General features: G+C 39.5%; 1 protein-coding gene across 12 annotated transcripts in view; it reads right to left on the bottom strand.

Annotated features, from left to right (window-relative positions):
* LOC118415273 (neuronal cell adhesion molecule-like) overlaps nt 1–15,066 on the bottom strand; it is a 101,532-nt gene that overhangs the window by 34,553 nt on the left and 51,913 nt on the right. Inside the window, exon 1 of one of the 12 annotated variants that reach the window (XM_035819735.1) lies at nt 2,403–2,424. The exons of the other annotated variants lie outside the window; for them this stretch is intronic. The gene's annotated coding sequence lies outside the window, so the exon portion shown is untranslated. Of the gene's footprint in view, nt 1–2,402; nt 2,425–15,066 lie in introns of those variants that run through there. 12 annotated transcript variants of the gene reach the window in all.

Raw genomic sequence — 15,066 nt, 5'->3', positions numbered from 1 at the left:
CATGCTAAAGTGTGACCATACATTGTATTATCCGAGCCTGATGCTGTGGCACTGGCAATATTGTAATGTAAACGGCATGGCGTGCCCTACATCTTGTTTTAGAATAATTCATCAACATGTTGTAACCAATATACATCGTAGAAATAGCTCAGAGGTGGCTAACAACTCCCATGGTTTGTGTTTTGTAAAAAAAAATATCTTACCTTCAATTATACCCGATACAATATTTCTGCATTAACATTCTCCTTCCCCTTGAAAATTACAGTAACTGTTGTACGAGAGATACAAGCTTTCCTGCAGGACGCATTTTAGCAGTTGTTTGCAAGCTGAACGGCTGCCAAATATGTCCTGAGGTCCCCCTGAAGGTCAGGCCATGTGGGAAGGGGCTGGGTGCCTTGTGGAAACACCAACCACCCAGTCAGCTATACATGTCAAACTCACCCACCCTCTAACACTCACCCAGACTAGCCTCCACCAGGCCTTCCTACAGGGGTGCCGGAATTGTAGAATTCGGCAAAAAAATGGCCAGAGGAGTCAGTCCACACTTAGAGTTAGATTCATGTTTCAGCTCCAGAGAAACATGAACTCCTCTGGTAGCAAAACTCCCCTAGCAAATTTTTCTCCCTATAGTATCCAGCATAGTCAGTCTTGTAGAGACTACACCCAGACAGACACACAAGCTGGAAATCTTCCCTACAACTCGATGTAATGACTTTCACAACAATTTACGCACCAGGTTTGATCAGCATGTGTTAGAACAAGCCATCCTTAGGAGCAGCATAGCAATACAGGGTGCCCAGCCCTTTAGAATATAAAATTACCCAACCTCCAACACTCACCCCTAGACAGACACACAAGCTGGAAATCCTCCCTACAACTGGATGTAACGAACGACTTTCACAACAATTTACGCACCGGTCCTGGACGTTTGATCAGCATATGTTAGAACGAGCCAGCCTTAGTAACAGCATATATAGCAATATAGGGTACCCAGCCCTTTAGAATATAAACTCACCCACCCTCCAACACTCACCCAGACTAACAAAAAAGCTGGAAATCTTCCCTACAACTGGATGTAATGACTTTCACAACAATTTACGCACCGATCGTGGACGTTTGATCAGCATGTGTTAGAACGAGCCAGCCTTAGGAACAGCATAGCAATACAGGGTGCCCAGCCCTTTAGAATATAAACTCACCCACCCTCCAACACTCACCCCTAGACAGACACACAAGCTGGAAATCTTCCCTTCAACTGGAGGTAACGAACGACTTTCAGAACAATTTACGCACCGATCATCCTGGACGATTGATCAGCATGTGTTAGAATGAGCCAGCCTAAGGAACAGCATAGCAATGTAGCGTGGCGTTGCCCAGCCCTTTAGAATGTGACCGGCATGGCAATTTTTTATGTCCAGGTCTCTCCCGGTACGACAACTGTATTTAGTGAATCACTGAATAGAAAGTGAGGGTTGGTGGCATTTCCAGTGAGGGTGGCATTTCCGTTCAGCAGTCTCGTCTGCATTAAGCTTTCTTTTGTTTGTCCGAGGAGAGGACATACATTGGCTTTCTGACCTTTGTACAAAATTAAAACCTTACTCAGAAGCGGCCAGGATATGTGTAATTAAAAGAAAATATCAGCGAGCCACACCTGCGACAATGCGAGGGCTCGGTACAGAATACTGAATAGGGGTGCGACTAAGTGTGGGATCAAGCCAGCCATGATTTGAATAATGCTGTTATCTACAGAAGCCCTGCTCTGGGATTACACCAAGGGCAATCAGCCATTTTGCCTGTTCACACATATACATCAAGATTAATCTTTGAAGCATAAAACATACTAAGTTTTATAAATGTTTACAGCAAGAAGCACAGTGTCCTTGAGACAGAAAACTTAATGAGAAAATTGCCTTCAATTCAATTGACTCTTTCAAAAAGAAAACAAAAACATGAAGCACAATACACTAATCTTGTAACATGATTACATGTACACTATGGTTTAAACAATCAGGAATCTATAGGCCTATACAAAAACATGCACACAAGTTTAACAACAATGCACCAAAACTGAAGAAATGCCCGAGTTTCTGACATTTGTGTTGGTTATGTCGTCTGGTTCATTCTGAGAATGTCATCTATTGGCAAAATGCACAATATGCTAATAATGAATAATGTATACCTTATCTGTTTAAAATCATGGCTACAGTGTTTGTACCTTAATCAATGATGCGCTGAAAGCTATGCCACCAACAGAAAAATCCCTGTGCCATTGACTTTGTGTTCAAGCGTGAAGTCAACTGTACCCTCATGTTTTAAGCAAAAAAGCAATACGTCTAAAATACCTTATCCTTTATATAGCTATAGTATCTAGCATCATCTAAACAATCATGAATGATCAAAACCTTTACCAGCAGTGCACTGAAGGTTGTGCCACCACCATGAAATTCCCTGAGACACCAACATTCGCCTTGAACGCAAGGTCCGGAAGTGTTTAGCTACCTGTCCGGAAGTAAAGGGTCCCCGCGCAGGTGACAGGGCATGCCCTGCACAGGTAACAACAATAGCCCTGGGCTACACAGACTGCTACAATTAACTCCTTTTCGGGTATTTACATGAGAAGAGATGCGCATGTAACCAGAACAATTGGTGGGTTTAGGAAAACAAACAAAAGAGCAGTTGCAAAATGTAAGTGTGCCTTTAACAACTTTTGAGCTCAAACTGAGGGACCTGCTGTAAACAAATGACATGTTTAATTGTACTTCTGTAACCTACATGTAGTTAGTTCATTCTAAAGGGTAAAATGTAGGCCAACCTCAGGTGGAGTATGACTACTTTTTCTTAGCTTATCTCTTTTTTTTACTTTGAAGTACAAAAATGAGCAATACTGACTTAAGGGAATAAGTATAAGAAGACCCTTGAAGGCATAAAAAAAGCACAAAAAAAGTAAACATGTAAAAAAAAAAAGAATGCAAAAAATATTGCCAAGCATTGGCTAGCTAAAGAAACTTGACAGGAAAAAAATAGACCAAAAAATGAGACAAATCACTTTAATCCTCCAAGGTCCCAGGTGTCACATAAATTTCCATACTACATGTAGTCTACAATTAGATGTCCAAAATAGCCCAAGCCAATCTTATTAGTCCTAAAACTAAAAGGGTTGTCAAAATCAGCACAAACGTTTTTTTACACTCTGCCTGCAATCCTTATCAACATGCATCAACTTGTAAGACAAGAACCACAAAAGTTTTCAAGGTCGCCCATAATTCTGTGACTGCGTTCCCACGCTAATGTAGACAACACAAACTGCTCAGTTCAAGTTTCTTATCATGACTGCCCGTAATTTGCCACTGGCCTTTCCCATTCACACAGGTGGTGGGATCAAAATATTTTTTCTGCATACAGGTAACATTTGAAAGCATACAAACAAGTTCTGCTGCAGTACCATAAGATGCCACCAGGAGGCCCATTATCAAACTTGACCTCAACTAGTCTCCCCCAAAGCTACCTAACCACCAAATACCATCAACATCCATCTCAATTTATATTGTTTACAACCACAACCACGCCATCATAGCAAAATCTAAAACATGACCTTTTGGCAGAGGTAACGTTAATTACCTTGATATAACAAATCTTAGGTCTACCTACTCAATTCTCTTTCCCTTCTAAATTGCGACAAAAAGCAATGGTATGACAATATTCCTGGCTAAAAGAAGTTCATGGCCTTGATTTTCTTCTTACCTAGGTGCAAGAACTTAATTTTTCTTGTTATCTGATGGTGCATCTATCTCTATATGCGCTGCACCTCCCATTGTAAATACATTTCCATTGATTTTCCTTGGTTATGAAGTTAGATCCAACTTCTTTCAAGACACAAGACATTACGCAAAATGACCTTTCTGTGTCTTGAGTCCAAAAGACAGGAACTGACCCTTATAAGAAGGTTTAAGGTTGAGACTTATTGCTTTCTCACAGCTTCCTGTGACATGCCTTGCCCATATCTTGGGTTGGTGTCTCCAGGTCCCACATTTTTGCTCCAGTATGAGAGTAAACTGAGGCATTGCTGCAGGGGTATGTAGGGCAGGCAGGGAACCAGAGTGCAGCCTGACAGACATGGTTACAAGGTCTCACTTCACCTAAGGCCACACAAATGAATTCTTTTGGTTCTAAGACAATTAAAAGCAAAATCTTAAAAAGTCAGGATAACCAAGTTAAAAACAGAGGGCTGGCAGGAAAGCTTGAATCTGACTGTATTCACTGCTTGAAACAAATTACATCTGTCTGTATCTGTATCTATATTATAGCCGGTATAACCGCCCTTCAGCGTAACACACCAGCATCTGTAAGGTCTAACCAAAATTACTTTTACCTGGAGAAAAGCAAAAAATTAAGAAGTACAGCTTGCATACACAATACACATGGCTACCAAACACCCTTCCCTAAATGACCATCAAGTGCAAAATGTTCATAAAAATATGCAATTTGTTGGTGGGCAACTTCGCCATTGAAATATTCAGCACTTCCAGCAAAGTTCATCACTTTGAGTTCATCATGGAAAAGAGAAATAAAATATTTGCAGGTGCACTTCCTTTGAGAGCAAACATGGGTGCCTTTTAAAGGAATGAACCTTCCTTAAAATTTGATGAAAGCCATCACTGTGAGGACTCTCCAGGGTAATAGAACAGGAAGTAAGAACCTAACAAGTTGACATATCCTCCTCCCAACAGCATGGCACACTGCCAATCTTAGGGCTCAAACAAAGGTGGTCTTCACTGACTCAGGAGTTCCCTGTAGATTCTGGACCAATGGGGTTGATATGGTTGACCTTTTCTACTACCTTACCAGGCTGAAACTAGTATAAGAAATTTGTACACATGCAAGGGTCGGAAGTTGTACCTTTCTAGCCAAGGTTGGAAACTGCACCACGGCACCCAACAAATTTCTGGTACATCAAACATCAAAAGCCAACCTGTTCCTCTACAAAATATTACTGTGTCACTGACTCACTGTATTAGTTATACTTATACAAGAGGGTTAGAGTCAGGGGATGCATGAATGTTGCTACCAGAAATATAGCTGGACAAAAAGTATGTCAATGAGTCATGATTCCGGAAAAGTATACTCATCTGATAATGTATTGAATGAGTGCGTGCCAGCATACATTTTCTATCCAGAAAGTGACCCATCTCAATATACATAGTTTCAGATCTATGATTATGAATATAAGTATGTCTAAAGGCCAAGGACCAATTCAAGCAATTTCCTGTTAGTACAATCATCAGAGCCACGCCCCCTCATCTCAAATGATCTTGCCCGACATCTTCCCTCCGTCTCATCAACAAACAACTTCTTAACTTTTGTTGATGTTTCAGAGGCTTGAGAATGTCTGGATTCTACTCAGCAATAGTCTAAATATTGCCCACCTCCCAATGGGGATCTAAGGGAAGGGCAGGAATTCAGACAGGCTTATAGGAGCATTCAGCACAGATGTCTACATCAATTAGCTTCTATCATCTAAGAAAATGGTCCCAATTGCTTTTAGTTACCTCTGTAAAAATAGAGGTTTTGCAATTGGTTTGTTTGTTTGTTTGTTTGTTTGTTATCACTACCATAATCTGCCACAAATTCAACATTATTCATAAGGAAAATGTGATGTGTTTAATTTCACCTATCTCTGAGCTGAATTTCAGTTACACAACCCATACAGAAAACACTTTGGGGTCAATTTGCTTAACCGTACCTAATTGCCAAATTGGGCCCTTAATGAAAGTTTATGTGCCCTTAAAAAACTTAATAACGCAAACCGGGTCACATACAATTTTTCCCTATCCAGGACAGACCAATTAAATTACTTCAAAAATACACACCCTTAATGTCTTTAAAGTTTTGATAATTAAGTTTCAGCGAAATCAATATGCATCAGCCTATTTGATCTAGATACTTTCAAGCAAGCGAAAAAAGATTATTTTGAAACAGACTGTATGTTGTGTGATTATAGCAAGTAATATCATATTGATATAGGACCATAATTTGAGAAAGCGGGTGCAGCCAGATAGCAAAAGGGGAACTGTAATTTTGCTAGTTCACCTTTATCCGCTGGGTAACCTATATCCATTGCTTTTAAAAACAGAGCATTTGGGGATATCATGTCGATGGACGTTGTTTTCAAATTGCAATATTCTCAGTACATTGCAGTTTAAACTACCACCTGTTGGCCTGATGTGCCTAAATACACTGTTTTGAAAAACAATGGATATAGGTTACCCCACATGCAGATAAAGGTGAACTAGCATTACCCTTGTTGCTTGTTCCAAGGACGTTATATCACATGTGATAACGTCCTTGCTTGTTCAAAAGAACCCCTGCCTTTGATGTAAGTTGCAACAAAACAGTCCATATCAGGCTATTTGATCTACACTATCAGTCTACAGCTTGTACATGTTATTACTCCTGACATGTTTAATCTAACATACATGCATGCATGCAATCTCATTAAGGGCCAGACATAATGGAAAACAAATCTCTCATTACGGAATTCCTAACATATCCTAAGGCAATAAAATACCCTCTTAACTGGCAGTCTACATTTCGCTTTCTGAATGATGCTGTAGATGACTTCCCTTTTAGCTCACCTAAATGTTAGCAATAATTGAATCACACAATTTGGGACAACTTTTTTCAGCCCTTATTTCCAGGACAAGCTGTTTCCAAATGTGTCTTTGCCATGATAACTCTAGCAAATCAAAACTGTTGAATTGAGTAAAAATACATTATCTAGCCCAAAATAAAAAGAGCTTCAATAAAGCATTTTCATTTTCATGTTAGTAACTTTTTTATCCTACCCATCACTCAATAATTATTCATCTGCACCAACTACGTAATAAATATACTTTCTCACACCAGCTGTGTCCATATATGTCTTTACCAGGATGAAGTTTGGTGATTCAAAGCAAAATTGCTGAATCAAAGAAAAATACATCACCGAGGCACGCAGTCCAGCAATGCTAATTGTACAGTTCATATAGGAAATCGTAAGACTGATCGCTGTGAGATGCAGTAATCACACATGTTATCAGACATGTCCTGTAGACACACCCCTCTGCAAGATTACAGGTTTTTATATCGTTGACATCCATCACGTTTATTAGTCTCTGGTCATAACCAGTTGGAGGAGCGTAATCTGTGATAGGGCTTGAAATACTTTTTTCTGCAAACCTTCACTGGTGCAGGTAACATTGAAAATTACCTGCACCAGACAAATTTTACCTGCACCACTCTGAATTTAGGAAGTATGGATCATACTAAAATTGTTCAGGAACCATTGCAATTTTTTCCTTATAATATACTTTAAGGCTGGTTACAGTCAATGCAGCTAATAACAAACCATAATGTATAATCCATGTATAAAACCCAGTACATGATCCAGTGCAGGTGAGGTGCAGGTACAAATCAGAAATACCTGCACAGCTCCAATTTTACCTGCAATAACCTGCATATACACAAATGTATATGCAGTTGGTATTTTGAGCCCTGTTTATTAGTCTCTCCCCATAACCAGTTGGAGAAGCGTAATCTGTTAAGAATGTTCATGTCTGAAGGACTGGAGGGGACCCATTCAGATCACGTTTCTGTTGCCTAAAACGATGGCAGGAAGTCAGATCATATTTCTGGCTTTACAGAGACCCTTTTCAGGGCATCACACATGAAAGGAAATCTATATTCGCTGCAAATTTCAAAGACAGCTCATAGAATAATTTTTTCTGTAGTGTGTCAATATCCTCCCTAATAAATGCTATGTCATCAATCATGTAAAAGATTTTCTTCAGATACAATTCAATTTCTACAACTGGATAAAAATGGCTTATATTCTAGTGACGCCGAAGAAGAGTGATGGATGTCATTCGAAACGTATGGAAGTAAATCTCCATTTTTATCCAGTTGTAGAGATTGAATTATATTTTGATATTGTTTACCTGGATGTCTAACCTTCATAAATGTATGTATAAGATTGTGCACCTAAATTTAACTTGATAACATATGTTGACTTGAATGTACTGTCCTGTATCATCAAACTTACAATTTAGTCAGTAGTAGTCGCAACAAGTTTGCTCTAATAATCAATTCTTCACCGGCCAATAATGAGGGTCAGCATGGGGGGTCCCGACAACGATTTACGCTGAATTCAGAAGAACCCTCTACGTATTACGCTAAATCAAGGAGGGCAATTACGCTGAAGTTGGGCGCCTCGCTACGATTTACGTTGATAAGATGGTTTTCCCTACGAATTACGGGAAATAAAATAGGCTGCCTACGCCTTACGTAAAAGAGCATGCAGACCCTCAATAATAACAACATGACACACCAGTAGAGGTCGCATTACCTTTCAAGCAATTCTCTAGATACAGTTAACATGACATCATCACAAGTATCAAATTTCAGAATGATATTTTTATGACTAAAACAAGAACCTCACCCATTTGTGTTGTGATATACCGGATATACCAAAACGGATAAAATTCCTGGACCCCTTTTTGGCCATTACCATATAACTATTAATAAAACAATGAAGACTTTATCACGATTTATCCTGAGTATCTTGTTCAAAACATATCGGCTGGTCTCCTTGTACAGCAATAAACTTGACCCCTGACCCGATGGTGTTAAGTGCAGATCAGAACTATTTCCTGTACTTCCTCTATTTGATTCCGTCCCATCAAGAGTACAAATAAAATGCACAGTAGGACACACAGGAAGATAAGCCTTTTCTTATGAGGCTCATTGTGGATCTGAATAAACTCAAACTCAAAACTATTCTCCAAGCAGACGTTGGGTTGCAGAGATAGTACTAGTGGTCAGGATTTTTACGAGGGAAGCGAGCCAGTAAAAATCTTGACCACTAGTACTATCTCCACAACCCAACCTCTGCTTGGAGAATAGGACAAGACAAACAGTTGACAAAGGAATATTTACAATATTCACCAAATGATGATTATGATTTTCGATTAAAAATGGCTAGCTATAACAGGCCCATAATCAGACTGTCCTTGATTTTACTGATACAAAAAGTACCTACCCACACATCAAATAACCATCAAAATACCTCCAGATCTTCTTGAGCTGTACTGTCAACAAATACACAAAAATATACACATACAAATGGTGCTAAAATCATAACCATCTTGCCGAAGGTGAGAAAAAATTATCTTCAGTGAAATAGGTCAGACGTCTGACCACTCAAATATTGGAAACAGAAGATGTCTCTCCCAAACACAGATAAACATACTAAGACACATATCAGGGCAAATGTTTTAAGAACAGTAATAGTATTAGTACACGTAACGCTAGTTCACCTTTATCTGCAGGGTAACCTATATTTGTTGCACTTACCAACACGGTATTAATGGATATCAACTGGACGGAAGGTGGTTTCAAGTTGTAATACGTTCAAAAGATTGTAGATTGAAACTACCATCCGTCTACTTGATATCCCTATAAACCCATATTTCTGGAAGCAACGGATATAGGTTACCCCACTGATAAAGGTGAACTAGTGTTAGTAACTTTCTACACACAAAGTCTATCCTGCAATCCAACTTTTCAATTCTTTGTACATTACCTTATCCCTTAGTGGGTCCCCCACCAGACAGACAGTTGGATATGTGTAGGCACTATTATTAGACCATGACACTGGAGAGGTGGAGGTTAAGTGAGGTCCAAAAGGTCAACCCAAAATGAAAGTCATGGCAGACAAGTGAACTATCTCTGTTACATGTACCTATAGTCCCATAAAACTTTAATAATACAAATTTGCAAGTAATGCAACGCCAAGTTTACTTTTTTTGTTCTCAAATCTTTAACAAAATGTTGAATTGAAAATCAACACGAAGACAGAGTCTGGGTGTAAAATATGTACCTAAAGGTATAAACAGTTTCAGAGTAAAAACACTACTTCAGGGCTGTCTCAGGGACCCATCCACCATCCAACATGGGACAGAAATTCTGTTGAAAAAAATTCTTCTAGTCTGTCAAAACAAAATATCTGTGATGATCTATGAAATTGATGAAAATGCATTTTATTCATAACTAACAAAGAAAACAGACAACTTAATGAGTGATAATATGGGTACAGAAAAATTAAATTGGAGATAGCCCCGTACTAAGTCATGATCAGACTTAAGTTTATCTCTCAGCCCTCTATTTTCATTTTTACCCAGTACATGCCTTAGTAACCCCTGCATCATCAGGGACTCCAGCAGCCTCAGTATAATCAAACAACAGATAGTGACTGAGTGAAATAGTTACTCTTACCTTGTCCCTGCCGACTCTCCCCATAACCAAAACAAAGATGCCCACCAGGTGCCAATTAGTGGCTGTCTTAGGAAGCTGCAGGTTAAAATGTCAGAGCACGGAAGAAACAAACTGGCGTGGCCTCAGTAGAGAAAAGGTTATCATAACATCTCCCTGGCCTTGAACTTCGGCAGCTACCTTCTGTAATCTCTGTGGCCTGTCAGGTGACACGGCAACTGGCTCTAGCTTTTAGCTTTTAAATGTCAAGTTCAGTTTATCTCTCCCCTGTGGCTGATCCAGCTGACTGAGAACGTGTAATAAGCCGGCCCTTATGAACTCACCAGAGATACTGCTTTATGCAGGTCTGCATGGGTGAGGGGGTCCGACAACACTTCATGCTGAGTTTAAACCCTATATACACTGAATCGAATAGCGATGTCTAACCTTCATTAACGTAAAATCCTACATATCATGCTAAAACAAATAATGCAATTACATCAAATTTGGTCGTCTTGCTATGAATTACATACTACAGGACCTGGTCTGTTTCAATTTCAAACCTGAAACACTGCAAAGACCTTTGGCTTTGTGATCTCACCATGACCTCAAGTCCCCATGAACTTAAACTGATTTACAGTAGTTAACAGAAATTGTTGTTAGCCTGGCATGCTCCATTCCTGAGTTGAATTAGTTTAAGGAGCCAGACCTTGTGCACTCACCTACTTTAAATCTGGTACTCAAGACAGTTGGCTTTATGTTGCCTATTAGCTGCAGACAAAGTCAGTTAAGTCTGATGTGTTCAGGAGAGGGCTAGTTCTATTGCATCTCCCTTATGGCTCATCACAAAAATTACATACATTGTACCATATTTTGGCCAGACCTTCAGAACTTATGCATAAATTTGATACACGTATCTACATGTATTGGAGGTAGATAGACAACGAAACAACAAAAAACTCTACAATTATGAGTTCTTAAGGGGGTAGCTCACTGGACTTCCATACTTTGCCAAAATCACTTCGTTCTAAATTGAAGTTGTAATACCCTTGACTTTGTAATGGGAATATCATGCAAAATGTACAAGTACGACTAAAAAGACAACAAAACACATGAAGCATAAAAAGATTTGTTGTTTATCAATAAAAGTTACTGAGTTCTCTGTCAAATCCCTGGGCAGCAGCAATGCCACCAATGTACTGATTCAGAAGCTTCAGTGAATCTGTGAGCTTGGCACCTAACTATTCACCTATCCAGGTGAATATCAATTACCTTAAATCCCACCTTAAATCTGGTATAGAACCTTAAATTTTGCACACAAGAAGTGGAGGTATTTATCCCCGATTAGAAGTAAATAGAAAGGGTCCATAGGTGTGAAGTTGTGAGCTAGGCACCCAACCGTTCCCCTGTTTTATCCAGGTGTATATTGGTACATCACTTACCTTAAATCTTACAAAAAGAGCAAGTCTTTATCTCCGATCAGAAGTAGACAGACAGATTCTCTATAGGTGTGAAGTTGTGAGCTAGGCACCCAACTGTTCCCCTGTGTTCTACCCAGGTGCTTTTGTAGAATATCACTTACCTTAAATCCCACTTACATCAGGTCCAGAACCTTCTGGTACACAAGAAGAGAAAGTCTTTATCTCTGATAAGCAGTACACAGACTGGCTCAAAAGGTGTGAAGTTTTGGTTTCACACGTGCCACAAGAGTCAAACCCATCAGGTCCGATAGTCGTAACGTCATGAACCTGTGCTCTATAATACTTTTCGTACTGTGACTTTGCCAAGGATCACTGAGAGTATGAAAACAAGGTCTTGCTGTAGTTGAACACAGGCTGCAGGAACGAATATGTTTGGGTTAAACTTACACTGAATGAGCAAAAGAAATCATGTGTCATAAGAGTCCAATTCACCAGATCCTATAGTCGTAACATCATGAACTTGTGCCTTAAAATACTTTTCGTACAGTGAGTTTGCCAAGGATCACTGAGAGTACAAAAACAAGGTCTTGCTTTTGTTGAACACAGGCTGCAGCAATAAATGTTTGGGTTCAACTTGAAAGAGCAAAAGAAATCACCTCTCAAAAGAGTCAAATAGATAAGGTCCTATTGCTGGAACATTGTGAACCTGTATACCATATGATACTTTTCGTATCGTGAGTATGTCACTGAAAAAGATAGTGGATGTTCTGAAACGTCTGTTTCCAAAATCAGTTACTTGCGTAACTGCTTTACTGCTAATCTTTTTACCTGAATGTCTAACCTTCATCAAAATAGTCCATCCTTCCAGCAAGCACACAAACTTCTCCTCATGATGATCCATCCTAGCCTATTTTTTTATAACACTGAATACCCTTGAGCGCAGGTGGGAGGGTAGGTGATCATATCTCACAGATACTCAGGTACATTACATTAATATGCGTATCCCAATAGGTAATGTCTTTTCCCAAGCATGTGCTAAATAACCAGCACATCAATTCTCTCAGGAGTGATAAAAAACCTAATAGATAAAACACCTGAAGACAAAAGGGAAAACTGAAACCGATTTCTCCCGACTCAGCAAAGTATTGATATTTTTCCTGCGACAAACTCGGGTCACAAGACACATCGGAAATCTTTAACATGATTATTGTTATAGACTGCGTAGAGTGAGCTGACTAGCCCCTTTAGGTCTAGGCCTGATATACAAGGGTCCTCAATCCTTTTTTTTTTGATAAGGTCAAATCTGCCATTTCAATTCTGCATTGATTTGTAGTATACTGCGCAGGTTTAACAGAGAGTGTAATTGGGAAAGGGAAGAGTATGATGAGCTTTAAATTCTTTTTATGCCCGTTCAATGTTTGGTAGCAAATGTTGTTGATCTTCGTTGTTAAATCTGCAATCTTATAAGCTTAAAAAAATACAACTTTATCAATTTCGTATCACGAAGGTCAAATTTGTGGGACAGACAGTGATTGTGTAATTTTTGTCTATTCCAACAAGTCCTGTCTAGAGACAGAGGGAATCGTGTCCCGGAAACACCCCTTTTTAGCGATGTCGACCCTCTAGGAGTTCACCATAAACATACATGAGAACCCTTTCAGACTCCCCTCTAAACAGATGTGTACATCCTCCTACGCTCTCCTTCCAAAATAGCTCTGATATTTCCACACTCTGGGGTCCGGCCTACAGACGTTCCCACAAGTAGTGCAGTCTCCGGAATCTTAGAAATGAACTTCTTATCTCTGGCCTGGGGGAGGGCGACACAGAACAGGAGTCGCAGAGGTTAGGCTCCGGCTGTTTTTGAAATTTTTTTAGACTTTCTTTTTTTTTGTACTGTTTTCTTGACATCTCGCCTTGATATCTCACAAATGTTAATTGTAAGGCCACGAAACATTTTTTAAAAAGTACAAAATAGAAAGCTACGGCTAAAAAAATGTCAACCTCTGCTTGGAGAGCCAAAAACATCCGTGACTGAACAGAGGCCGAGCCTTTCCTACAACAGCAAAGACACTCCAGGAGCTAAGGAATCTCGCAGGATGCAAAGCACAGTGGAAAAAGATGAAGAAAGACTGAATGCAGCTATAGGACTTTCCAAAGACTACTAGTATACTATAGATTCAGAATGCAGTGACTGACTGATAACTGAACTGTCGCTAGTGTTAGCATTGTGCCTACCATACAGTGGGCGGCCTCTAACCCCGCTGGCGCGATGAAGCCTCCCTCAGCTGTTTTCTGACGCTCTAAACTGGTAATCTGTCCCTACTGATGCGCAGAGGATGGGAAATCGATACCAGGGTTCAGAAAACTAGCACGGTTCTGGGCGCAATACGTCTCCATAGTCGATGCACGGGTACGTCGTGTACTGTTCATTACCCTGGGCTTTCTCTAACTGTGTTTTATGTTTTTCAATTACCAAAGAAAGGTTCATCACGGAACAGGGAGGATTGTCATTATGCCATGTCAGCATTTAAAGTTTAAGGGCTAGAGTTCAACGCAAAAGCTGTAAACTTAGAAAACAGGTGAAGACCTGAAAAATTATTTTCAAAGGGGCCAGGTCATTTACTAGTACATTGTAGGTATTAGGACTCATAGGAGTTTAAGCATTTTAGTTTTTGCTGAGAACGTTTCAGAAAACATATTTTTTTGGATTGTCTTTTTTTCCCGTTTTCTGCTTTTTCTGTCAGTCTTTCCTTATTTATGCTAAACATAAATCTCTTTTGTTTAAACATACACAGGCAATGTGAATGCGTTACTTATTATCCTTGCAATTCCTGATATTTCAACTGTTCATTTTCCTACATCACATTCACAGATGTGACCCAACCTACCAAGACTTGCAACAAGAATTCTTCTGAGGGCCTGTCAAGATTAGAATCTGCTGGCAACTTCTCAGCACTATTTATACAAATTATCTGTCAGTTCCAATATCCAGCTCCAAGGACAGTCAGCAATACCACTTCCGGTGAGCCAAGGAGTGATGTGTTTTCCTGGCACAATGTACTATTTCTCTCCTGACTCCAATATTGTAGTCTGCTAGATTCTATTTATTGCAATTTGGTAATGGCAAAAACTACTGGGTAAATCTTGGGACTTTAAATCTTTTATGTAAATCAATGGCACTACAATCATTACCGCTAATTTACAATGCTTAAAAGTGTTGAGAAGTTAAGATGGAATTCTAAAATACAGAAACTTACACATTATTTTATATATATATATAGTCCCAATGACCAGAAGGTCAAGGGACTATGAAGGTACATGTAGGTTACAATAGACAATGATTTAAAAATCACAAAAGACA

This window comes from Branchiostoma floridae, chromosome 5 (assembly GCF_000003815.2).
Source record: "Branchiostoma floridae strain S238N-H82 chromosome 5, Bfl_VNyyK, whole genome shotgun sequence".
Lineage (NCBI taxonomy): Eukaryota > Metazoa > Chordata > Leptocardii > Amphioxiformes > Branchiostomatidae > Branchiostoma > Branchiostoma floridae.
This window is presented reverse-complemented; position numbering and strand designations above follow the sequence as displayed.